The 25,542-nt window shown below is 40.2% G+C and overlaps 1 protein-coding gene and 1 pseudogene across 5 annotated transcripts in view; both read right to left on the bottom strand.

Moving 5' to 3' along the window:
- The window catches only part of EDA (ectodysplasin A), a 413,848-nt gene that overhangs the window by 325,235 nt on the left and 63,071 nt on the right, over window positions 1-25,542 (bottom strand). The gene's annotated exons all lie outside the window — the stretch shown is intronic.
- LOC112131234 (small nucleolar RNA U3) lies at window positions 23,060-23,257 on the bottom strand (annotated as a pseudogene).

Here is a 25,542-nt window from a genome sequence, read left to right as displayed (position 1 = left end):
AACATATACAAAAATTAACTCAAGAATGAGTAAAGACTGAAATGTAAAACCCCAAACTATAAAAACCCTAGAAGAAAATCTAGGCAATACCACTAGGACATAGGCACAGGCAAAGATTTCATGATGAAGATGCCAAAAGCGATTGCAACAAAAGCAAAAATGGACAAATGGGATCTAATTAAAGAGCTTCTGTACAGCAAAAGAAACTATCAGCAGATTAAACAAATAACCCATAGAATAGGAGAAAATATGTGCAAACTATGCATCTGACAAAGGTCTAATATCCAGCATCTATGAGGAACTTAAATTTACAAGAAAACAAACCCATTAAAAAGTAGGCAAAGGACATGAATGACACTTTTCAAAAGAATATATACATGCAGCCAACAAGCACATGAAAAAAAAACTCAATATCACTGATCATTAGAAAAATGCAAATCAAAACTACAATGAGATACCATCTCACACCAGTCAAAATGACTACTACTAGAAAGTCAAAAATAACAGATGCTGGAGAGGTTGCAAAGAAAAGAGAATGCTTATACACTGTTAGTGGGAGTATAAATTAGTTCAACCATTGTGGAAAACAGTGTAGCAATTCCTCAAAGAACTACCATTTGACCCAGCAATCTCATTATTGGGCATACACCCAAAGGAATATAAATCATTCTACCATAAAGACACATGCATGTGGTGTATGTTCACTGTAGCACTACTCACAATAGCAAAGACATGGAATCAATGTAAATGTCCATCAATAGCAAACTGGTCAAAGAAAATGTAGTATGTATATACCATGGAATATTATGCAACCATTAAAAAGAATGAAATCATGTCCTTTGTAGGAACACGGATGCAGCTTGAGGCCATTATCCTTAGCAAATTAATGCAGGAACAGAAAACCAAATACTGCATATTCTCACTTATAAGTGGGAGCTAAATGATGAGAACACATGGACACAAAGAGGGGAACATTAGACACTGGGGCCTACTTGAGGATGGAGGATGAGAGGAGGGAGAGGATCAGAAAAAAATAACTCTTGGGTACCAGGCTTAGTACCTGGGTGACAAAATAATCTGTACAACAAACTCCCATGACATGAGTTTACCTGTATAACAAACCTGCACATGTATTCCTGAACCTAAAATAAAAGTTACAAAAAGTAAAAAAATAAAATAATGGGTTGAAAGGAATTTTTAAAAGACCTAAATAGATAGATATATTGTGTTCATTGATTGGAAGACAACATTGTAAAGATGTCAATTTTCCCCATATTGATCCACAGGTTTACTATAATTCCTATAAAAATCCCAACAAGGATTTTTGTAGACATAGGCAAGCTTATTTTAAGTTATATGGAAAGGCACAGGCCCCAGAATAGGTAGAACAACCCTGGAAAAGAAAAAAAAAGAAGAAGGAATCACTCTAGCACATATTAACACTTAACATATATAGCTACCGTAATCAAAACAGCATAGTATTAGTGGAGGGTAGACATATAGCTCCATGAGACAAAACAGAGAACTCAAAAAATATGCTCACATAAATATGCATGACTAAAGTCAAACCCAATTCAATGGAGGAAGCATAGCCTTTTCAACAAATGATGCTGGAGCAATTGGATATCCCCAGGCAAGTAAAGTAACCCTGAAATAATCTTCACAATTTATATAAAAGTTAACTCAAAATGTATCATAGACTTAAATATAAAAGTAAAATTATAAAACCTTTTTTAAAAATAGGAGGAAATCTTTGGGAACTAGGGTGAGGCAAAGAGTTCTTAGACTTGATACAAAAAGTATGATCCATAAAAGAAAAAATTGATAAATTGGACCTTACCAAAATTTAAAACTCTTGCTCTGTGAAAGTCTATGTCAGCACAACAAAAAGACAAGCTTATAGACTAGGAGAAAATATTTCCAAAGCACATATTTGAAAATGAACTTACATCTAGAATATATAAAGAACTCTCAAAACTCAAGAGTAAATTAAAAATAAAACAAATAAAAGACATGAAGAGACACTTAACTAAAGAGGACACAGAGATTGCAGATCAGTACATGAAAAGATGTTCAATATCATTAGCCATCAGGGAAATTAAAATTAAAATTACTATGATCTACTACTACATACCTATCCAAATGGCTAATATTAAAAATAGTGACAGTGCCAAATGCTGGCAAGAAAGTGGAGAAAGAGAACCACTCATGGTGGGAATGTAAAATAGTACAGCCACTATGGTAAAGTAAAATTATAAATTTTGTATAAAGTAAAATTATAAATTATTGTAAATAGTTTGGCAGTTTCTTGGAAAAAAAAAAAAAAACACTAAACATGCAACTATAATACGACCCAGCAACTGGGTTCTTAGGCATTTATCCCAGAAAAATAAAAACATGTTCAAACAAAAACCTACACACAAATGTTCATGGCAGCTTTCTTTGTAATTGCCAAAAACTGGAATAAGCCTTGATGTCCTTCAACAGGTGACTGGTTAAACAAACTACAGTTCATCCACACAATGAAACATTACTCAGCAATAAAAAGGAACAAACTATTAATACACACAACAATTTGGATGGATTCCAAGGGGACTATGCTGAGTGAAAAAAAGTAAATCCCCAAGTGTACATACCATATGATCCCATTTATATGACATTTTAGAAATGAAAAAACTGTAGAAACAGGAGATGAGTTGTTGCCAGGGGTTAGACATGGGGTAAAGGGAGGGTACACAAGGAGGCAGTGGACGTGTTTATAAAAGGACAAAACAAGGGATCCTTTTGATGTTGGAACTGTTCTGGATCTCAACTGTGGTAGTAGATACACAAGGCTACACAGATAAGATTGTATACAACTACAAGTAAATCTGGAGAAATACGAACAAGATGGGTAGATTGTACCAACGTCAATTCCTGGTCACGATATTATACTATAGTTTTGTAAACTGTTACCATTAGCGGAAACTAGAGCATACAAAGGAGCTCTCCGTATTATTTCTTAAAATTGCATGTGAATCTACAATTTTCTTTTTTTTTTATTATATTTTAAGTTTTAGGGTACATGTGCACAACGTGCAGGTTTGTTACATATGTATACATGTGCCATGTTGGTGTGTTGCACCCACTAACTCATCATGTAACATTAGGTATATCTCCTAATGCTATCCCTCCCCTTTCCCCCACCCCGCAACAGGCCCCAGTGTGTGATGTTCCCCTTCCTCTGCTCATGTGTTCTCATTGTTCAATTCCCACCTATGAGTGAGAACATGCAGTGTTTGGTTTTTCGTCCTTGCGATAGTTTGCTGAGAATGATGGTTTCCAGCTTTATCCATGTCCCTACAAAGGACATGAACTCATCATTTTTTATGGCTGCATAGTATTCCATGGTGTATATGTGCCACATTTCCTTAATCCAGTCTATCAGTGTCAGACATTTGGGTTGGTTCCAAGTCTTTGCTATTGTGAATAGTGCCGCAATAAACATACGTGTGCATGTGTCTTTATAGCAGCATGGTTTATAATCCTTTGGGTATATACCCAGTAACGGGATGGCTGGGTCAAATGGTATTTCTAGTTCTAGTTCCTTGAGGAATCGCCACACTGACTTCCACAATGGTTGAACTAGTTTACAGTCCCACCAACAGTGTAAAAGTGTTCCTATTTCTCCATATCCTCTCCAGCACCTGTTGTTTCCTGACTTTTTCAATGATTGCCATTCTAACTGGTGTGAGATGGTATCTCATTGTGGTTTTGATTTGCATTTCTCTGATGGCCAGTGATGATGAGCATTTTTTTCATGTGTCTTTTGGCTGCATAAATGTCTTCTTTTGAGAAGTGTCTGTTCATATCCTTCACCCACTTTTTGATGGGGTTGTTTAAGGTCCAATGTCAAGAGACAAATATGAACTGCATCTACATATACTAATAATTAACATGTGGAAACCAAAAATAAAGACACATTACCACTTATAATTACTCCAAATGAATGACTACTGGGTACATAATGAAATGAAGGCAGAAATAAAGATGTTCTTTGAAACCAATGAGAACAAAGACACAACATACCAGAATCTCTGGGACACATATAAAGTAGTGTGTAGAGGGAAATTTATAGCACTAAATGCCCACAAGAGAAAGCAGGAAAGATCTAAAATTGACATCCTAACATCACAATTAAAAGAACTAGAGAAGCAAGAGCAAACACATTCAAAAGCTAGCAGAAGGCAAGAAATAACTAAGATCAGAGCAGAAATGAAGGAAATAAAGACACAAAAAACCCTTCAAAAAAAATCAATGAACCCAGGAGCTGGTTTTTTGAAAACATCAACAAAATTGATAGACCGCTAGCAAGACTAATAAAGAAGAAAAGAGAGAGGAATCAAATAGATGCAATAAAAAATGATAAAGGGGATATCACCATCAATCCCACATAAATACAAACTACCATCAGAGAATACTATAAACACCTCTACGAAAATAAACCAGAAAATCTAGAAAAAATGGATAAATTCCTGGACACATACACCCTACCAAGACTAAACCAGGAAGAAGTTGAATCTCTGAATAGACCAATAACAGGCTCTGAAATTGTGGCAATAATTAATAGCTTACCAACCAAAAAAAGTCCAGGACCAGATGGATTCACAGTTGAATTCTACCAGAGGTACAAGGAGGAGCTGGTACCATTCCTTCTGAAACTATTCCAATCAATAGAAAAAGAGGGAATCTTCCCTACCTCATTTTACGAGGCCAGCATCATCCTGATATCAAAGCCTGGCAGAGACACAACCAAAAAAGAGAATTTTAGACCAATATCCCTGATGAACATTGATGCAAAAATCCTCAATAAAATATTGGCAAACCGAATCCAGCAGCACATCAAAAAGCTTATCCATCATGATCAAGTGGGCTTCACCCCTGGGATGCAAGGCTGGTTCAACATAGACAAATCAATAAACGTACTCCAGCATATAAACAGAACCAACGACAAAAACCACATGATTATCTCAATAGATGCAGAAAAGGCCTTTGACAAAATTCAACAACCCTTCATGCTAAAAACTCTCAATAAGTTAGGTACTGATGGGACGTATCTCAAAATAATAAGAGCCATCTATGACAAACCCACAGCCAATATCATACTGAATGGGCAAAAACTGGAAGCATTCCCTTTGAAAACTGGCACAAGACAGGGATGCCCTCTCTCACCACTCCTATTCAACATAGTGTTGGAAGTTCTGGCCAGGGCAATGAGGCAGGAGAAGGAAATAATGGGTATTCAATTAGGAAAAGAGGAAGTCAAATTGTCCCTGTTTGCAGATGACATGATTTTATATCTAGAAAACCCCATTGTCTCAGCCCAAAATCTCCTTAAGCTGATAAGGAACTTCAGCAAAGTCTCAGGATACAAAATCAATGTGCAAAAATCACAAGCATTCCTATACGCCAATAACAGACAGAGAGCCAAATCATGAGTGAACTCCTATTCACAATTGCTTCAAAGAGAATAAAATATCTAGGAATCCAACTTACAAGGGATGTGAAGGACCTCTTCAAGGAGAACTACAAGCCACTGCTCAATGAAATAAAAGAGGATACAAACAAATGGAAGAATATTCCATGCTCATGGGTAGGAAGAATTAATATCATGAAAATGGCCATACTGCCCAAGGTAATTTATGGACTCAATGCCATCCCCATCAAGTTACCAATGACTTTCTTCACAGAACTGGAAAAAACTACTTTAAAGTTCATATGGAACCAAAAAAGAGCCCGCATTGCCAAGTCAATCCTAAGCCAAAAGAACAAAGCTGGAGGCATCATGCTACCTGACTTCAAACTATACTACAAGGCTACAGTAACCAAAACAGCATGGTACTGGTACCAAAACAGAGATATAGACCGATGGAACTGAACAGAGCCCTCAGAAATAATGCCGCATATTTACAACTATCTGATCTTTGACAAACCTGAGAAAAACAAGCAATGGGGAAAGGATTCACTATTTAATAAATGGTGCTGGGAAAACTGGCTAGCCATATGTAGAAAGCTGAAACTGAATCTCTTCCTTACACCTTATACAAAAATTAATTCAAGATGGATTAAAGACTTAAATGTTAGACCTAAAACCATAAAAACCCTAGAAGAAAACCTAGGCAATACCATTCAGGACGTAGGCATGGGCAAGGACTTTATGTCTAAAACACCAAAAGCAATGGCAACAAAAGCCAAACTTGACAAATGGGATCTAATTAAACTAAAGAACTTCTGCACAGCAAAAGAAACTACCATCAGAGTGAACAGGCAACCTACAGAATGGGAGAAAATTTTTTCAATCTACTCTTCTGACAAAGGGCTAACATCCAGAATCTACAATGAACTCAAACAAATTTACAAGAAAAAAAAAAGGATCTACAATTTTCTTAATAACAACATCAGTTTAAAATGCTGGGGACATAGACAGGAGTGATGGCCCATGCCTGTAGTCCCAGTTCCTCTGGAGGTTGAGGTGAGAGGATCTCTAGAGTCCAAAAATTCAAGGCCAGCCTGAGCATCACAGTGATACCCCCTCTTTAAAAAGAGAAAAAAATTATGCTGAAGACAGTTTAAAGAAAAGAGAAATCAGTGGACGTTAGGAGCTATTATGGGTTCATTAAGAAAAAAACTCATTCACCGTCCCCTCCCATTCTTCCTTCCTTTACTTTTGATATAAAAGTTATCAGGTGAGTACTGTAACTGTTTTTATATCCTGAGTTTAGGAAAATATTTGACGGTGTCTCACAATAGCTTTATAGAGTCAAAACTGATGTGCCACATTAGAGCTGAGAGAACTTGTAAACATTTCAAAGACCATACTCAAGACTGACTGAAAGATTAAATGTCAATCAATGGTCCCTAGCTAAATGCTAAAAGGCTACATATCCTTCAATATTTCCACTGATGGTTTGAAAACCAAACAGAAAGCATATAGTTGACTGAATCTGCAGATGGTCTGAAGCACACAAGGGTACTGATATTTGAATGGTCAGAATTAGGAATTAACAGACTATACTGGCTGTTAGATACACAATGAAAAATAACATAAACAAATAAAAAGCCTTTCACAAAGGTCCAAACTTAAAATAAACACAGCAGCATCTGTGAAAGAGTTTTAAGCTGATGGAAAGCCCAGTGAACCATCATGATCCCAGACTTCATTTCTTACTGTTTCTGCTACATTGACAACTTTGCCATTCCTCAAACACACCAAGAACACATTCTAGACTCAGGACCTTTGCACATGCTATTTTCTCTATCTGGTTGGTTCTTCTCCCAATTATCTGCATGATGTTATCCTTCATTTCTTCCGGGTCTTGCTTTATCACAGAGGCATTTCTTGACCACATAAGTGAGACAGCAACTCCCACCCTCACTTTTTATATATCCCTTTCCTTGCTCTAAGTTTCTCCTGTATTTGCTTCCACCTCATATATTACAGATCTATTTTTTATATATTTTCTCTGCCCCCACCCCAGCTCCCATCAAAATGGGAGCAGGTAATAGGAACTTTGTTTTCTTCCTAGCTAGATACAGGTTTTGTTGTACTTAAAATATATGAGTTGCAGAATTTTCTTCAAGAACAATAATACAAAATTACAAATACAAAATTAGTTATAGGGCCTTAGAAGATGTCCCTGTAAGTGAAGGGCCTTGGAATTTAAGCTTCATTCACTTTATAGTAAATCTACCTCTAATCACTGTTACAGCCCCAGTTCCTAGCACAGTTCCTCATACATGTGTGAAGCCTCCATACTTGAGTCCTTACCTAATGAACTGATGAACTAAAACCTATGTACATAAAAACTAACTCAAAGCCCAACTTCACAGCATACTTTTGTAACAAACAGCTGAGTATCCACCAATCACAGCAGCCAAGCTTTAGTCAACTGCAGGTAGCTAACTGATTACACCACGCTCAAATAAGGCAAAGGCAGAGCTGTAACCAATCAAGCTGTCTCTCTTAGGGCACTCAGTTTTTTGTCCATAAATGCTGCATGCAAGGAAGAGTTCTGTTAACCTGTCCTGGTTTTGAGGGCTGCCCAATTTGTGAATCATTCTTTCCTCAATTAAACTCTGTTAAATTTAGTTTGTCTAAAGTTTTTCTTTTAACAGATTGGCATCAGAAGTCGGATCCAAAGTAGAACTCCAGTGACCCCCAGTAACACTGAGTGACTAAGTAAAAGTACCCAACAGAGCCCATTATGCCCACTGATCTATTAGAGCAACTGGGGTCATGGGTGATTTCTCTCTCAGATTCTGGGCTCCACAAATTTGTTGCTTCAGCTCTCGAATTTATTTTAGCATTTTTTAAAATCCACAATGGATTCAGAAGTCACAATAGAAACAGTAATGGATACTGTATGGGGGTGCCGCAGGTGTCTGCCTGAGTCAGACAGAAACTGGACTGGGTTCAATAGGTAGGTAAGGTTACTAGAATATGATAGGAAATCATGGGTTCATCTGGATCCAAAAAGTCTAGAACTCCTCCATGTGGAACTCTAGCAAATTTCATGTATAAGAACTATGGATATAGAACCTGTGTTTTTCTAGAGAAATGGGTGAACTTAGAGTAACTTAAGAGTTACAGTGGGCACAGCAAGAAAACTCCTTACAAAAGGCAAACAGTTGGGTGTCTTTACAGCTACAACATTTACAAGGACCAAGAGGACCTTGTGGTATAAATTTTAAACCAAAAACAAGGGGTCCCAAACTAAAGTACCCTGTGCTCTGAGATGTCTGCCTTTATCATAAACAGCCAGAGAACTGGAAAATAAACTGTCAGTTTTTACACAAGACATCTGATGAACTCACTCACTTTGTCCTGCACTATTTCCTCACTAGAAGAAGCCCCCAAAGGCTTCACTCCTTGCATGATAATTAACCAATCTCTCAGAGAGAAATAAAGAATATTTTCATGGTGGAGGTTTCAAATTATGTCTAAAAGATTCCTGTGTCCAAACCTGTCTAATACCATTTGGACCATTTTCAGAAAAATATCTGTAAGAATTAGTTCTCTCTGTTTTCTGTACTTACTCTTGCTTCTCCCATAGGAACCTCTCAGTTGACTGAAACCTCTCTTCTCAAAACCCTGCTGACTATATGTTCTGCCAACTCTGTCCACCTCTTTCTGGTCAACATGATCTTTGGAGAGAGAAAATATTTTATGTTGACTGATGATTCTGACTGTTCTTTATCTTTCTCTTTACCCTCCTCTGCCTACTGTAAACCAAAAATAAAATTCTAAGGTACCCCCAACCACCTGAACGGACTTCTTCCTAGGCCAGGGCACTTTAAACTTTAACCTGAGAGACTGGTTCAGGCCATGACAGGAAGTGGGGGTCAGACATGCCTCATTAGGCCTCTTCAGCATTAACATCAACATAGTCTGATAAGAAACATTTATAATCTATTCTCTCTGAAGCCTGCTACCTGGAGGCTTCATTTGCACGATAAAACCTTGGTCTCCACAACCTCTTATCTCAACATAGACATTCCTTTCTATTGATAACTCTTTCAACCAATTGCCAATTAGAAAAATTGTAAATCTATATACAACCTGGAAGCCTCCCCACCCCCACCCTTCTTCGAGTTGTCCTGCCTTTCTGGACTGAACCAATGTATTTCTTAAATGTGTTTGATTGAAGTTTCACATCTCCCTAAAATGTATAAAACGAAGCTGCACCCCAAACACCTTGGGCACATATTCTCAGGATCTCCTGAGGGCTGTGTCATGGGTCATGGTCACTCATATTTGGATCAGAAAAAATATTTTCAAAAATATTTTACAGAGTTTGACACTTTTCATCGATAGTACTCTAAATTTATTAACCTTTTTGCTTATTTTCCAATCTCAGGATAAAAAAGTTGTTTAGAGAAGTTCAGCCCTCAGATAAAGGTGGTCTGCTTCTTTAATCACTCTATGCCTTCGTCAAAATCTTAAACTCAGAACAGTGAAATGTATCCTAGGCTGGCATAGAAGATGCTTTGTCTGCCCTATGCATTAATGGGAACCACTCTGAACTCAGTAATCTAATTTAAAAACTTGGGCTGGGAATCTGCCTATTTTTAATTATTTTGAGACGTTATGTAAAATAAATTCACATCTATAGAGGAAATCTCCATTTATAAGGCTATCTCTGTCTCTGCACCTGAAGAAAGGCAGGACTCTTATTAGAAGCTCTTACAATGGTGAAAGCATTGACTTAAATTTACATAACAAGCCTTACCTTTGTTTAAGGTGATTTTCTTGGCCATCTTGTCTTAACTGGGCCTTTACCTATACCTTCTTTTCTCGGTTTGAGCAAATAATGACAATTAGTGCTGAAATCTGAGTTCTATACCTTTGAGATATAAATTTTGTACCTTGTTTTACCTAAGAACTATCACTTTAGAAATGCAAATTTGGCGTAGAAAATTTTTAGATGGTTCTTAAAAATGAGATGACTAAAATGGACACTGATGGGGTTAAAACAAAGGTTGAATCTAACAAAGGATGGATGGACCAGAGGGACTCCCTGTTGGTCCCCCAACATTTCAGGGACCCAAACCAGTCCACTCTATTTACCTCAGTTTGGAGAAATTTTAAAAGCCCAAAGACAAATATAATGAGCAGCCTAACTAAAAATTGCTTAGGGCAATAATCAGGCAGGTCATTTTAAAAAAGGACAAAGGTCCCTTGACTCAATCCCTACTGCTACTATGAGTAAAATGGTCAGAGGTCGAAGAAAAGAGGTATCTTCAGAGTAAATGGTGTTGGGGAAAGATGAATGGGCCACTTAGAAGAATAGATGATGTTGTGACAAGGTTTGTCTGGTTGCGATGGACTTCTGGCCTTCTCTCTTGTGATAACAGTTAATCTTCAGAGGACTGATGACAACTGAGCTCCTTTTGTAGCATTAGTCTTTAGGCAGATGGAGGAGGAACTCAGAAAGCCTCTGTATTTTGCTGTTTTTCTTTTTTCTTTCTTTCTTTTTTTTTTTTTTTTTTTTTTTTTTTTGAGATGGCGTTTCACTCTTGTAGCTCAGGCTGGAGTGCAATGGTGTGATCTCAGCTCACTGCAACCTCCGCCTCCCGGGTTCAAGCCATTCTCCTGCCTCAGCCTCCCGAGTAGCTGGGATTACAGGTGCCCATCACGACATCCAGCTAATTTTGTATTTTTTTTAGTAGAGAAGGGGTTTCACCATGTTGGCCAGGCTGGTCTTGAACTCCTGACCTCAGGTGATTGGCCCACCTCGGCCTCCCAAAGTGCTGGGATTACAGGTGTGAGCCACTGCGCCTGGCCTATTTTGCTGTTTTTCAAGTGCTTCAGCTCAAAGTCATCAACATAACAAAAATATGTATACCGATATACATATTTTAGGTGGTATTTCCTGAACTTCAATGGCCAGTTTTGTTTAATGAGCAATTCAAGAATTGTCAAGAATAAGTAAATTAAGTGAATGTAAATGGGATACAAGTTTAAGTGAACTTATCAAAATTTCAAAAATCTTTTTCAGTAACTTAAAATCTTAAAGTCCTTCTATGTTATATTAAGTACAGTAGTCCCCACCTTATCCTTGGGAGATAAATTCCAAGACACCCAGTAGATGCACCGATGGACCCTCCCACCCACTCCTCCCACTCCTCACCTCTGGGCAAGGGCATTCCGAAGTTAACCTGAAAACTAGTTCAGGTGATAATGGAACATTTCTCATTATACCCTCCTCCCGTTTGAAATTCAGGCACAGCTGACTAACATTAACATCAAAACAGAGACCTTAAAACTGATAGAACAGACCCTTTAGGTCTGATAAGAAATATTTACAATCTATTCTCTCTGAAGCCTGTTACCTCTGCTACCTGGAGGCTTTGTCTGCATGATAAAATCTTGGTCTCCACAACCTCTTATCTTAACCCAGACATTCTTTCTATTGATTCCAGGTCTTTAGATAATAACTGTTTCAACCAATTACCAATCAGAAAATCTTTGAATCTGCCTATGACCTGGAAACCTCAGCTTCCAGTTGCCTTGCCTTTCCAGACCAAATCAATGTACATATTACATGAACTGATTGATGTCTTATGTCTCGCTAACATGTGTAAAACCAAGCTGTAGCACATGTTCTCAGGATTTACTGTGGCTGTGTCACAGGCCATTGGTCATTCATATTTGGCTCAAAATAAATCTCTTCAAATGTTTTACAGAGTTCAACTCTTTACATCAATGCCTGAAACCAAAGGTAGTACCAAACTCTATACATACTATGTTATTATCTATACATACATACCTATGATAAGATTTAGCTTATAAATTAGGCACAGTAAGAGATTAACAACAAATAAAATACCAAAATTATAACGATATATTACAATAAAAGTAATATAGATGTGGTCTTTCTCTCTCTGAAAGATTCTCCCCAGGGCCTGAAACTTAAGGGAATGAATAACTCCTCCCTTCTCAGGCCCAGTCCCAAGACGCAAGACCACTTCCACCAACAGCGTGCCTCAGCAAGATAGCAGAAGCAGGAAGAGAGCTGGCCGGAAGACACGTACCCCCTGAAGACCGAGAGAGAGGCCGTCAGGGTACTGCGTAGCAGTTACATAAGACTGAGACACTTTCTGTTTACAGGAGACTATAAAACCCCTGCCCCGGCCTCATTTGGTGCTGACACCATTTTAGGCCTCAGCCTGCCTGCACCCAGGAACTCATTAGAACAGCGTGTTGCTCCACACTACCTCGTGTTGTCTGTTGGCATGCTCTCGGGATTTGAACAGATACAAGAACTTTTCATCTGGTGCCGAAAACCGGGAAAGGCTCTGGTGTACGTCCCCAGTGGACCTACGCCTCCACCCTGGAGAGCAGGCCACAGCAGCCGGACAAAGGAAACTCCTCAGCCTCCAGTCGCCTCTCTGTGCATGCACATCAGTCACTGATCTCACCTACCGGTAAAGTTGCCCGGGAGCCCGGTTAACAGGGAAAAATCTGCACGGCCTCTCTTGGTTTCTCTGGTCCGAAAATCCAACGTTGGTCAAGAAGATTCCGGCATGTGCCAGGCACTCGCTGATCATCTGGTCTTAGGGGGACGCTTCTAAGCCATTTGATCCCATTCCAGGAATGAAAAAGGCAGCGGTGAGAATTGCTCCTTTTATCGTCTCCCTACGGCCATGCAAGATGGTCTTCCTTTCCCTTTTCTCCCGAGCCTACCCTCCGTTATGGGAAATTCCCAGTCTTCCATTCCAAAGGACAGCCCTATAGGCTGCCTCATAAAAAAAAAAAAAAAACTTGCAAACCTTAGGCCTCAGACAAGATATCCGCCCTAAACACCTTGTCTTTTTTGCAATTCAGTCTGGCCACAGTACAAATTAGATAATGCGTCCAAATGGCCCGCAAATGAACATTCGACTTTACAATTTTAACTGACTTAAGCAATTATTGCTGACGGCTGGAAAAATGGGGAGAAATTCCTTATGTCCAGGCCTTTTTGCACTCAGATCACAACCCGACCTCTGCAATTCTTGCTCACCTGTTCAAATCCTTCTCCATTCTCGCCGCCCTGATCGCCTTTCTCCTCCCAGCCCTACCTCTTTTTCCTTGTTGGATCGAGCAGACTGCTGTCCACCCATCCCAGCCTCTACCTCTCTCTCTCAACCACCTTTAATCCCCCAAGCCTCCTCTTTATCTTCTCAGTCGCCATCTTCCCAGTTGCCATCCTCTCAGCTGCCACCTTCCCAGCCACCATCTTCCCAATCAGCAGTATCCACTTCTTTTCCTACACCTTCCCTTCCTCAGGACAATTCTAGTATTGTCTGTACCCATTCTCCTCCCCCACCGCCCTCTCCTGAGGCCTGTAAACCCATCCTGCCACCTTATGCCCCTATCTATCCTCCACTGCCTATCAGCTCAACCCCCCTTCCCCCTTCAAACCCTCAGCAGGAACCACTTGCGGCTTCTTCCTTCTGTCCCACCCGTACTCACTCAGGCACCATCTTTGGCCCATGCCCCACCCTTACTTCAGCGCCTGTGCTAGAGTGCCCCCTTAGGGAAGTAGCAGGAACTGAAGGTATTGTTAGAGTTCATGTTCCCTTCTCCCTCACTGATCCCTCTCAAATTAACAAAAGACTTGGTTCATTTCCAGAAGACTCTACCTCTTATATTAGAGTTTCAGTACCTCACCCAGTCTTATGAACTTGGCATGACCTCTACATTATCCTCTCTTCCACCCTCACCCCAGAAGACCAGGACCATATCTGGACCCTAGCTCAGGCATATGCTAATACAATTCATCACCAAGCTCCTGCCCAGCCTACTGGCGCAGATGTAGTCGCCAACCAGGACTCCCACTGGGATTATCAAGACGGGGCCCCTGGACACTGCCATTGAGACCACATGATTGTGTGTCTCCTTGCAGGACTCAAAAAGGGTGTCCATAAAGCAGTCAACTATGAAAAACTTTCAGAAATCACCCAGGGTCCTGACGAAAACCCAGACCTTTTTCTGTCTCGTTTAACTGAAGCCATGAGAAAGTATACCAACCTAGACCCAGCCAGCCCAGAAGGGACCACTATTTTAAACCTTCGGTTCATCTCCCAATCCACCCCCGATATCCGGCGCAAGCTTCAGAAGCTTGATAGTGGCCCTCAAATCCCACAACAAGACCTTCTTAATTTTGTCTTCAAAGTCTTTAACAATCGTGATGAGGAAAGTAAAAGGCAAAAACAGGCAGTTTCAAATGCTTGCCTCCACCATCAGGGGCCCTGCAGGCCCACGGGCCGCAGCTCCACACAGAACCCTCCTAGCAACCCACCTCCACCTGGCACCTGTTTCAAGTGTGGCAATGAAGGCCACTGGTCCAGACAATGACCAAACCCAAGTAAGCCCACCAGGCCATGCCCCCTCTGCGGAGGACCCCACTGGAAGTCGGACTGTGAGTGGCCCCCACAAGGACCACACCCATCCCTTCCTGAGCCAGCCAAAACCTCCTACTGAGATCTCATCAGCCTTGCCGCTGAAGACTGACAGTGCCCTGGAACAGATGCCCCAGCAACTACCATCTCTTCATCCGAGCCAAGGGTAACTCTGATGGTGGCAGGTAAGCCAGTATGCTTTTTTTAAATTAATACTGCGGCAACCTACTCTGCTTTACCTAATTTTTCAGGACCCACCTAGTCCTCTCAAGTCTCTGTTGTAGGAATTAATGGACAAGTCTCCAAACCCTGAGCCACCCCTCCACTTTTCTGCTCCCTGCACAACTTTTCCTTCACTCGCTCTTTCTTAGTCCTGCCCTCATGCCCAACTCCACTCCTAGGCAGAGACATCCTTTCAAAACTCCACACTACTCTCCACTTCCACGTTCTCCATAGTACCCAATGCATCAACCCAGACCCCTCTGGGGCTTCTTTCTTCTACTCCTCCAACCTCCCACCTTAAAACATGCAACCTTTCCTTATTCCCCATCCATAGTTAACCCCACTGTTTGGGATACTTCCACACCTCTTTCCTCAGTCGCAAAACACCATACTCCTGTCCGCATTACCCTTAAAGAGCCCACCCAGTTCCTATCACAGAAGCAGTATCCCATCCCCCAAGCAGCTCTCATAGGCCTAAAGCCTATCATTTCTCGCCTCCTTGCCAGTCACCTACTCCGCCCAACAGACTCCCCTTTTAACACACCAATTCTACCTGTCAAAAAGCCAGATGGAACTTATCACTTAGTCAAGGACCTCAGGCTCACTAACCAAGCTGTACTCCCAGTATGTCCAGTAGTTCCTAACCTATATACTTCACTTTCCTCAATTCCCTCCAATACCACCCATTTTTCTGTTCTAAACCTAAAGGATGCTTTTTTCACAATTCCTTTACACCCTGATTCTCAAGACCTCTTTGCCTTTATGTGGGAAGACCCTGACACTCACCTTTCATACCAGCTCACATGCGTACTACCTCAAGGTTTCAGAAACAGCCCCCACCATTTTGGGCAGGCCCTTGCTCATGACCTCTGTACCTTATCCCTAAAACCGTCCACTCCCCTTCAATATGTTAATGATCTGCTCCTGTGTAGCCCCTCTCAAAAAGACTGCAACACCCATACTATCTCCCAACTTCTTGGCAGAACAGGGGTATCAGGTCTCCCCTAAGAAAGCACAAATATGCACCCCCTTAGTCACCTATCTAGGCCTAGCTCTTACCCCACGAACCCGACGGCTCACAACCGACTGCATATCCCTCCTCCAGTCCCTCCTGCCTCCGCAAACTAAGCAAGAAATTATCTCTTTTCTAGGACTAGCGGGATATTGTAGGCTCTGGGTTCCCTCCTTCACTCTACTTGCCAAACTTATACCAAGCTGCTAAAGGCCCTCTCCATGAGCCTTTAAACCCTGCGCAGACTATTACCCAACCTTTCCGTCTACTCCATAAGGCTCTCAGCCCTTGTCCTCACTTTCCCAGACCTCACCAAATCTTTCTCCCTCTATACCAGCGAATGGCATGGAGTTGCACTAGGTGTTCTAACCCAGTCTAAGGGACCCACCCTCCAGATTGTTGCCTACCTCTCTGAACAGCGCCAAACCACAGTTCTCAGATGACCTGCCTGCCTCCAAGCATCAGCGGCAGCTGCAGTCCTCACTCTTAAAAGCATAAAACTATCTCTCCATGCCAACCTAACAGTTTATTCAACCCATAACATCAAAGACATGCTAGCTCACCACAGTGTACTAAGTCTCATCCCTACCCCATGCCTCCTCCAACTGTATGCTCTATTCATAGAAACTCCCCATATCATCATGCTAACCAGCTCCCATCCAAATGGCCATGCTCTGTCCCTGTCCTTGTTCTCTCCTCTTTACTCCTCAGAAGAAAAGGAGGACTACCAAGCCCAAAACCTTCAAAAACAAGGACCATGGTATGTCAAGGGAGGGTGCTTCATTCTTCCTCACTCTTAAACAATTCCTATCCTCTAAAGTCTCCACAACTCTTTCCATGTTGGGTACAAACCTCTCTTCCAACTTCTCCACCCTATTCTCACTTGTCCTCACCTTTCTAGCCGTGTTCGAGAAATCACCCAGACCTGCTTTATCTGCCACTCAGTGTCACCCCAGGGGTCCCTCTGCCGCTGCCTTTTCCTACCCACCAAGCCCGGGGCCAGGCACCAGGGCAAGATTGGCAAGTAGACTTCACTCACATGCCGCCCGATAAACGGCTCTGCTATCTTCTAGTCTTTGTCTGTACTTTCTCCGGGTGGGTAGAAGCATTCCCAACAACTTCAGAAGGTGCAAATGTCGTCACACAAACTCTCATCATGCATAGAATTCCCCGTTTTGGACTCCCAACACCCATCCAATCTGATAACAGCCTGACTCTATCAGCCAAATTACCCAAGGCATCTCTACATCCTTGGGAATAAAATGGATTCTCCACACACCCTACAGGCCCCAATCTTCAGGCAAAGTTGAAAAGGTCAACTCTGTCCTTAAAGCCCAACTCACCAAGCCCAACTCTAGAAACCCGCCAGTCGTGGACAAAAAAATCTCTCTTTTGCCCTCATGAGACTCTGTGCAACACCAAAAGCACCCTCTTTTTATAGTCCCTTTGAAATCATGTATGGCCGAACTTTTCTTTTAGGGCCTCCACCCTTAACAGACTCTGAGCCACTCGAGAATTACCTCCCTTCCTTAATCCAGACGCTGTCTTTTATTCGTGAAGCAACAAATGAGGCCATGCCTCTGCCTGTTGATACCTCCTTGTCCTCTCAACATAACTGTCTTGCAGGCACAGATGTGTTTATCTGCCAACCCAACCCTCACAAAAAGCTACAACCGAAGTGGTCAGGCCCTACACTGTGATACACAGCATGCCAACTGCAGTGAGAGTCCAAGGACTCCCCTACTGGATCCGTCGCACCAGGGTCAAGCTCACCCCGCAAGGATACTCCTTCCTCCAAAACATTAACAGTGGGCAACACCCTCGAAGTCCCTGTATATAATAACCTAAACAAAGAAAAATGATCTTTAAAGGTAGAAGGAAGCCAAAGATGGTAAAAGGACAAATGGCCTCCACAACGGATCATCGAATATCACGGTCCTGCCACTTGGGCTGAGGATGGTTCCTGAGGTTATCGCACTCCCATATATATGCTAAACAGAATAATTAGACTACAGGCGGTTCTAGAGATAATCACTAACCAAACTTCCCCAGCCCTGGAAATGCTCCCGCAACAACAAAATCAAATGCGTGCGGCAATTTATCAAAACAGGCTACCACTAGACTAGTTATTAGCAGAAGAGAGTGGGGTCTGTGATAAGTTTAATATCTCTAATTGCTGTCTTAACATAGACGATAACAAAAAAGCAATTCTAGAAATTGCTTCAAACATCAGAAAAGTAGCCCATGTACCAGTCCAAACCTGGAAGGGATGGGACCCAACAAACCTTCTGGAGGGTGGTTCTCTAATTTAGGAGGATTTAAAACACTGGTAGGGACAGTAATCTTCATCATTGGGTTCCTCCTGTTTCTCCCCTGTATTATCTCACTAATAATAAAAGCTATTAAAAGTCTTGCTGAAACTACAGTTAACCACCAGACAATCCAGATGATGTTCCTGCTGCAATGACACGATGGATACCAACCCGTCTGTCAAGAATACCCCCAAAATTAAGTTTTTCTTTGTTTCCAAGGTGCCCACACCACCCCCCATGTCACGCTTGAAGTAGTTATTGAGAAAGTCATCGCTTTTCCCTTTTTCTATAACCAAATAGATGGGAATGAAAGATTCTCTCCAGGACCTGAAAGCTTAAGGGAATGAATAACTCCTCCCTTCTCAGGCCCAGTCCCAAGATCCAAGACCACTTGCACCAGCAGCGTGCCTCAGCAAGATAGCAGAAGCAGGAAGAGAGATGGCCGGAAGACACGTACCCCCTGAAGACCGAGAGAGAGGCCGTCAGGGTACCGCATAGCAGTTACATCAGACTGAGACACTTTCTGTTTAGAGGAGACTATAAAATCCCTGCCCTGTCCTCATTTGGTGCTGACGCCATTTTAGGTCTCAGCCCGTCTGCACCCAGGCGCTCATTAAAACAGCATGTTGCTCCACACTACCTCGTGTTGTCTGTTGGTATGCTCTTCGGGTTCGAAGCAATACAAGAACCTTTCACTCTCCCTCTCTCAAAATATCTCAGTGTATTGTACTCACCTATTTCTGAACTGCAATTGACCGCAGATAACTGAAACTGCAGTAAAGGAGGAATTACTGTAATACATATTCATGAAATGTCTAGGTCATTTCTAAGTAAGTTAAAAATACCAAAATATTAATTACAAAACATAAGTTTAAAGTATACATATTTTGGCATCTTGTTTTCAAACAGTATAGGTATGCTATTTGGGTCTGTTAGTAAACATGAAAAAATTACTCTATGAAGAAGCACGTGTTCTAGAAATTATGAAATACATATTCATAAAATGTTTGTATATAACAGAGGGTTTTAAATTGTTTTACTTCCTGGGTTTTCACTAGAAATTAAGGCTACTAAGAGTTGAAAATCCTAATCAATATATGGTCATGTAAAATAGAAATAAAAGGAAAACAACTGTTGTACGTGAGTAAAGTAAGACATGTTTTTAGTAAGTGAAGCTATGAGGTATGGAAGAAGAAAAAAGAGGGTAATTTTTATCCTAAAGTAGAATGATTGATTGTTCCAAAATGAGAAACCAAAAAGTATACGAAAAATAAGAGACATAAAAAGATTATAGAAGGTTTGTGGAAGATAAATCTTATGAAAGTAATTTTATGTGTGACCAAGCTAAGATTAGAAGGAAATTACTCACAAGTTTTTCTAAAAATTGAGCCTTACTACCAAATGTACACTGATGCAAAACTAGAATTTTTTACCTTGTGTTGAAACAATAAGGCTTTCTTGGAATCTTGATCCGCTTTTTTTTTTTTGAGACAGAGTTTTGCTCTTATTGCCCAGGCTGGAGTGCAATGGTGCGATCTTCACTCACTGCAACCTCTGCCTCCTGGGTTCAAGCAATTCTGCTGCCTCAGCCTCCCAAATAGCTGGGATTACAGGCATGTGCCACCACACCCAGCTAATTTTGTATTTTTAGTACAGATGGGGTTTCACTATGTTGGTCAGGCTGGTCTCGAAATCCTGACCTCAGGTGATCCACCCACCTCAGCCTCCCAAAGTGCTGAGATTACAGGTGTGAGCCACTGCATCCGGCCTTTGATCTGCTCTTAATAGGAAATTTTGAAAGTTCTTTCTTTACCTTTTTGGTAGGTAACTGGCCTAGGAAACAAAGATTCTGTACTTTATCAAGATGATTCCTCGTGCTTCACGTTCCATATTAGGTTTTTGCTTACTTAAAAAAACTGAGGCTGGGTGCAGTGGCTCATGCCTGTAATCCCAGCACTTTGGGAGGCCGAGGCAGGAGGCGGGTGGATCACAAGGTCAGGTGTTCGAGACCAGACTGGCCAACATAGTGAAACCCCGTCTCTACTAAAAATTAGCTGGGCGTGGTAGCGGGCACTTGTAATCCCAGCTACTCAGGAGGCTGAGGCAGGAGAATCGCTTGAACCTGGGAGGTGGAGGTTGTAGTGAGCCGAGATCGTGCCACTGCACTCCAGCCCAGGCGATAGGGCTAGACTCCGTCAAAAAAAAGGAAGGAAGGAAGGAAGGAAAGAAGGAAGGAAGGAAAGAAAGAAAGAAAGACTGAGCCCTCTAAAAGAGCTAAGGATTTTTCTCCAACTATGTTTCTATATTTGCCTTTTAAAGTCTTTTAATTATCACTCTATTGAAATGATTACTGTTATTTCATAGTCACTTATCATATTTTGACCAAGTGTTTTAAACCATATATATATTTTTTCTTTCTTTTTCTTCCTTCCTTCTTCCTTTCCTTTTTCTTTTTCTTTCTCTACAGTGGTGCGATCTCAGCTCACTGCTACCTCCATCTCCCAAGTTCAAGCGATTCTCCTGCCTCAGCCTGCCAAGTAGCTGGGACTACAGGCACACACCACCATACTTGGCTAATTTTTATATTTTTAGTAGAGATAGGGTTTTGCCATGTTGCCCAGGCTGGTCTCGAACTCATGAGTTCAAGCAATCCACCTGCCTTGGCCTCCCAAAGTGCTGGGATTATAGGCATGAGCCACCATGCCAGGCCGAAACCTTTGATATTTTTGACAAACTTCACAAAATCAAATTCTAATTTAAGTCTCTTTCTTGACTTAGAATTAACTTTGGGATTTTCCAGATAGGCCCTTGGAACATCTCAAAAGGATACCTCTCTTTGTGAAAAGAGAAATATAAACTAACTGGGCTTATTCAATATATTAAATTATATGGAAAGTGTCAAATAATAAGTAAAGCTAACCCTTTGAGTTATATTTGTATGGATGTGTTATTAATACATGTTTCAGAAATTGTATAAAATTCATAGAAATCTAGTAGTCCTGGTATAATGATAAGTCATAATTCTAGTTATCTTAAAATGTTGTATGCAGCAAAAATAACTGAATTTCCTTGTCAATTGCATCAACATTGTAGTAAACTCTCAACAGGCCTTTAACCATGGCCATTTTAAGCATTATTATTCACAGATGGTTGTTTACTCTGGTACTTTCCTGAGCAACTATAAGCCTAAAGTGTTTTGTCTTCAAGGAGATTCATGGAAAGGACTCTGACAAGTACAGATTTCTGATAACTTTAATACATCATTAGACTAGGTGAGACTTTCCAGATCTCTAATGAAGAAACTAGTTTTATAAAACTGCTAACCCAAATGCAGAACAAGAATTATTAAATACTAAGGAAATGCTTTGGCAGATTTTCATACCAAGTCAGCCAGTACTGAAATTGTTAAGATATGCAATTTAAAATAACTCCTTAAGACTGATTGAGGTCAGATCGCCTATTTTACCCTATTTAATAAACAGTGCTACACCTGAATTGGAGAAACAAATCTCCTATTTAAAAGAATATAAATTCAATATTAAGCATGGACTCATAGAGGGCACAGATGGCCACCTGGTCTTTCTCAAGTCCTTAAAGCCTCCATTATTAAAAGTTCAGTACTTCATAACTCATCATGGAGTATAAAAAATTATGCCAATTATGAAAAAATATTAGTGTGGGGACTATTTTTAAATTGCCAAAATGGTTTATAACCAATGTTTGCTTTGTCAAACCCATAATCCTTGAAAGACAATAAAAACTTTAGGTGGTACATTTGTACTTTCTGATGGTCCATTTGAACATTTACAGAGTAATTTCATTCATTTGCCATCTTACATGGGATATGAGTATGTTCTCATAATAGTCTATATTCTCTGATTGGATAGGAGCTTTCCATGTAGGAAGGCCAATGCTATAACAGTAGCTAAAAAGGTTATTAAAACATGTATTTCCTTTATGGAGCGCTCCTGGAGAAATCTCCAGCAATAGAAGTACTATTTTACTGGACAAATTATAAAGCAATTGAATAAGGTGTCATGCATACAATGGCATTATCATTGTCTTTATCACCCTCAGTCTTCCAGAAAGACTGAAAGGACAAATGGCATCTAAAAACTGAAATTGGCAAAGTTAACTGAACCAACTGGATTGTATCTTCATGAAGCTTATTTACAATGGGGAAGTGAGAAGATGTGATATGGTAGAAGGGTATGATCAGAGGTACTGTGTCAGAGAGCTGGGTGACATGGAAGAGAATGAAGTTTTACTGGGAGGAATTAGGTGGAAATATTATTATAATAACGATAGTAAATATATAGCACTTAATTTATAAAGTATTTTCCAGTATAGTATGTCATTAGGTCCACACTTCACTTAACTCACCTAAACCATTCTCTAGAGATCAAATTGATTTTGGCTTGTGTGAGGAAGAGCTGTCATAGTCATGGTGGTTAAACAGAGAAAGCAGAGTAGTGATTGCCAACCCTGTCATCTTCTTCTCTCCCCTCCCTTTGTTCTGGTTTTGAGGGTTGCTCAATTCATGAATAGTTCTTTGCTCAATTAGACTCTGCTAAATTTAATATTTTTTCCCACCCAGACTGTGTCCTGTCTCTTATTCTTCCCAAAGAAAAGAAGAACAATAATTAACGGCAAATGGCAATTGAAGTAAACCAACACCAAGAGGCAGCTTTACACTTGGGAGATAATATGGTTTTTAGTGCTCTATACATTCAAAGAAACTTCTCCAGTAATAATCTATAGAAATGATCCCTGAAAGTATAGTCTTTAACTTTAATTTATCTAAAGATTTTAACAGACGATAGGTGCTCAATAAATATTTATTGAATGAATGAACAATAATGTAGTAGCATTATAAAGGCAAATATTACCTTAACCTACAATAACATATACATCCAGAAATACTCAGATGAAAACTGTGATCATCAGGGCTGGTCAGACCATACCTTAAATATTTTCCCCATTTTAACAAGGAAATGGGGGAGGAAAAAAAGCCATCTTTGATCCCAAAAGCCTTGGTTGGAAACCATGTACTATATCCTTCCTTTAGTGCAGCCTGTCACCTTGTTTTGTACTGCCCATTTCCTTGTATCTCACACATTTTAAGTTTCACAAAGTCAGAAACTATATCTTTCTCTTTCACTGTTGTATTCCTAAATACTGGCACAGTATCTGACTGACAGAAAGGCATTCAGTAAATATATGTTTAATGAAGGATAACTCAGAGAACATCCAAACAACAGTAGCCTAGATAACGCAGAGATTTAATGCCATGTTTTTCTCACTCAAAGGCATTATATACCAGACACATTCAAAGATAAGATGTGGTTCGTGTCCTCAAGGAGCTCACAATTCAGAGGATGTGTAAAAATACAGCTACAAAACTATGACTAAAATATACAGTGTGGAAAGTGCAACAAATTAACAAAGGAACAGTTGAAAGCATGTTTAGCCTGGAGTTGGGGGGTTGGAGACTAGTCAGGGGTATGTGGGGATCTTTCTCCCATCTGAATAACTATGGTATGGCAGAGTTTATTATTGCAGTATTAAATAAGGAAGACTTTTGTAACAACTAGATCAGCCTACAAATGACATTAGCTATCTCCCATGAGGACAAGTTCTCCACTGCTGACACATTTCAAGCCTAGGATGGTGAGAACTTGATGGAGATATTGCAGAAGTGATTGACAAAGGAGATGAGATCTTGAGTTGGATGACTTCTATCTCCATTCTAACCCAGAGATTCTATGACATTTTTAGTCTCTGCTTTAGAGAAAGAGGGTAGAAAATCAATATTTTCAAATAAAAATCCTATGCTAATTATATCTGTTTAGCTTTGCCTTAAGGATCAATACTTAATAGAAATTATGCCTGTCCATGAAGAACATATTAGACTTTAATCTTATACCCCAATTCCTTGCTTTGTGATAGTCTGAAATACTGCTTTCTGCCACAACATAACAAGATGAAGTGAACTGATTCTTTGAAGTCACATCTGCATCACAGTACAGCTAATGACAAGCTTCCTAATTTTTCCGGACATGACTAGGAAAAGATTCCTCCATTATCCAATGAAATCAACCATATTAAAGGCAGGGCTTCTGTTCTCAGATATCTTGAGAAACATACACTTTCCCCTCTCCCTTGTTCCCACCCTGATTATGGAACAGTGAACCTGAAGCTGATTTATTACTTAAGAACCAGTTATTGTTTTCCCAAACAGATTTAACAAATTTGTTCCACCTGCCCAATTATATTTCTGATTACTTTCTTGTGGTTTCACTGAAGTTTTTAATCCAAGGAACTATGAAGGTCAAAAAAGATGAAAACTCAGCTAGCCTCTGACCTCAAAGAGATTATAATCTAGTAGGGAACAAAAGACTCATACACAAGTAACCACAATTTACACAAATCAGTATATGAGGTACTAAGAATAGTTTAAAGCACTGGAAGAATTAAGTCTAGAGACAAAAGACTTACCTTATGGGGTAACTGGGAAGTTAGGAAGTACTCTATGTACTCTTATTGTCCTCATTTTACAAATAAGGAAATTGAGATACAGAGAATGCAGTCTAGGGAGCTGAGGTTTTCCAGAGGCAAAAAAAAAACCCTTAAGTATTTGCAAATAACACTCCTATATACTATAGTGATTAAGCATTCACATTTTAAAACAATGTAACAAAATAATTCTGACATCATCTAAAGTGTGGTAAAAAAGAGGCTCAATCCTTAGTGCTTCCCTCTTATTCTTCTAGATTTCTCCTTTAAAAGTGTGTTCTGAATCATCCAAGGAAAAGTAATGGTGTCTAAATTCCAATAAAAACTGATTCTCTCTTTCTTCTGCAATTTCTTTTACCTTTAACAATATCATTCAGGTCAGCCATAGGTTGGCTGCTCTGACTCCTGCAGCCTTTCCCCATAAGCCCTCTCCCCTCCTCCCAGAGGGCAGAGAAAGAAAGCAGTGCTGAGGAAGCAACATACTCTTGGTTTCCATGTAAGGCCATTTTCATTTAACTCGGGAGTATCATTAGTTTTGCTTGGGAAAGAAAGCCT

The sequence above is a fragment of the Pongo abelii genome, chromosome X (assembly GCF_028885655.2).
Source record: "Pongo abelii isolate AG06213 chromosome X, NHGRI_mPonAbe1-v2.0_pri, whole genome shotgun sequence".
Classification (NCBI taxonomy): Eukaryota; Metazoa; Chordata; class Mammalia; order Primates; family Hominidae; genus Pongo; species Pongo abelii.
Note: the sequence above shows the minus strand (reverse complement) of the source record. Positions and strands in the feature narration are given on the sequence as shown.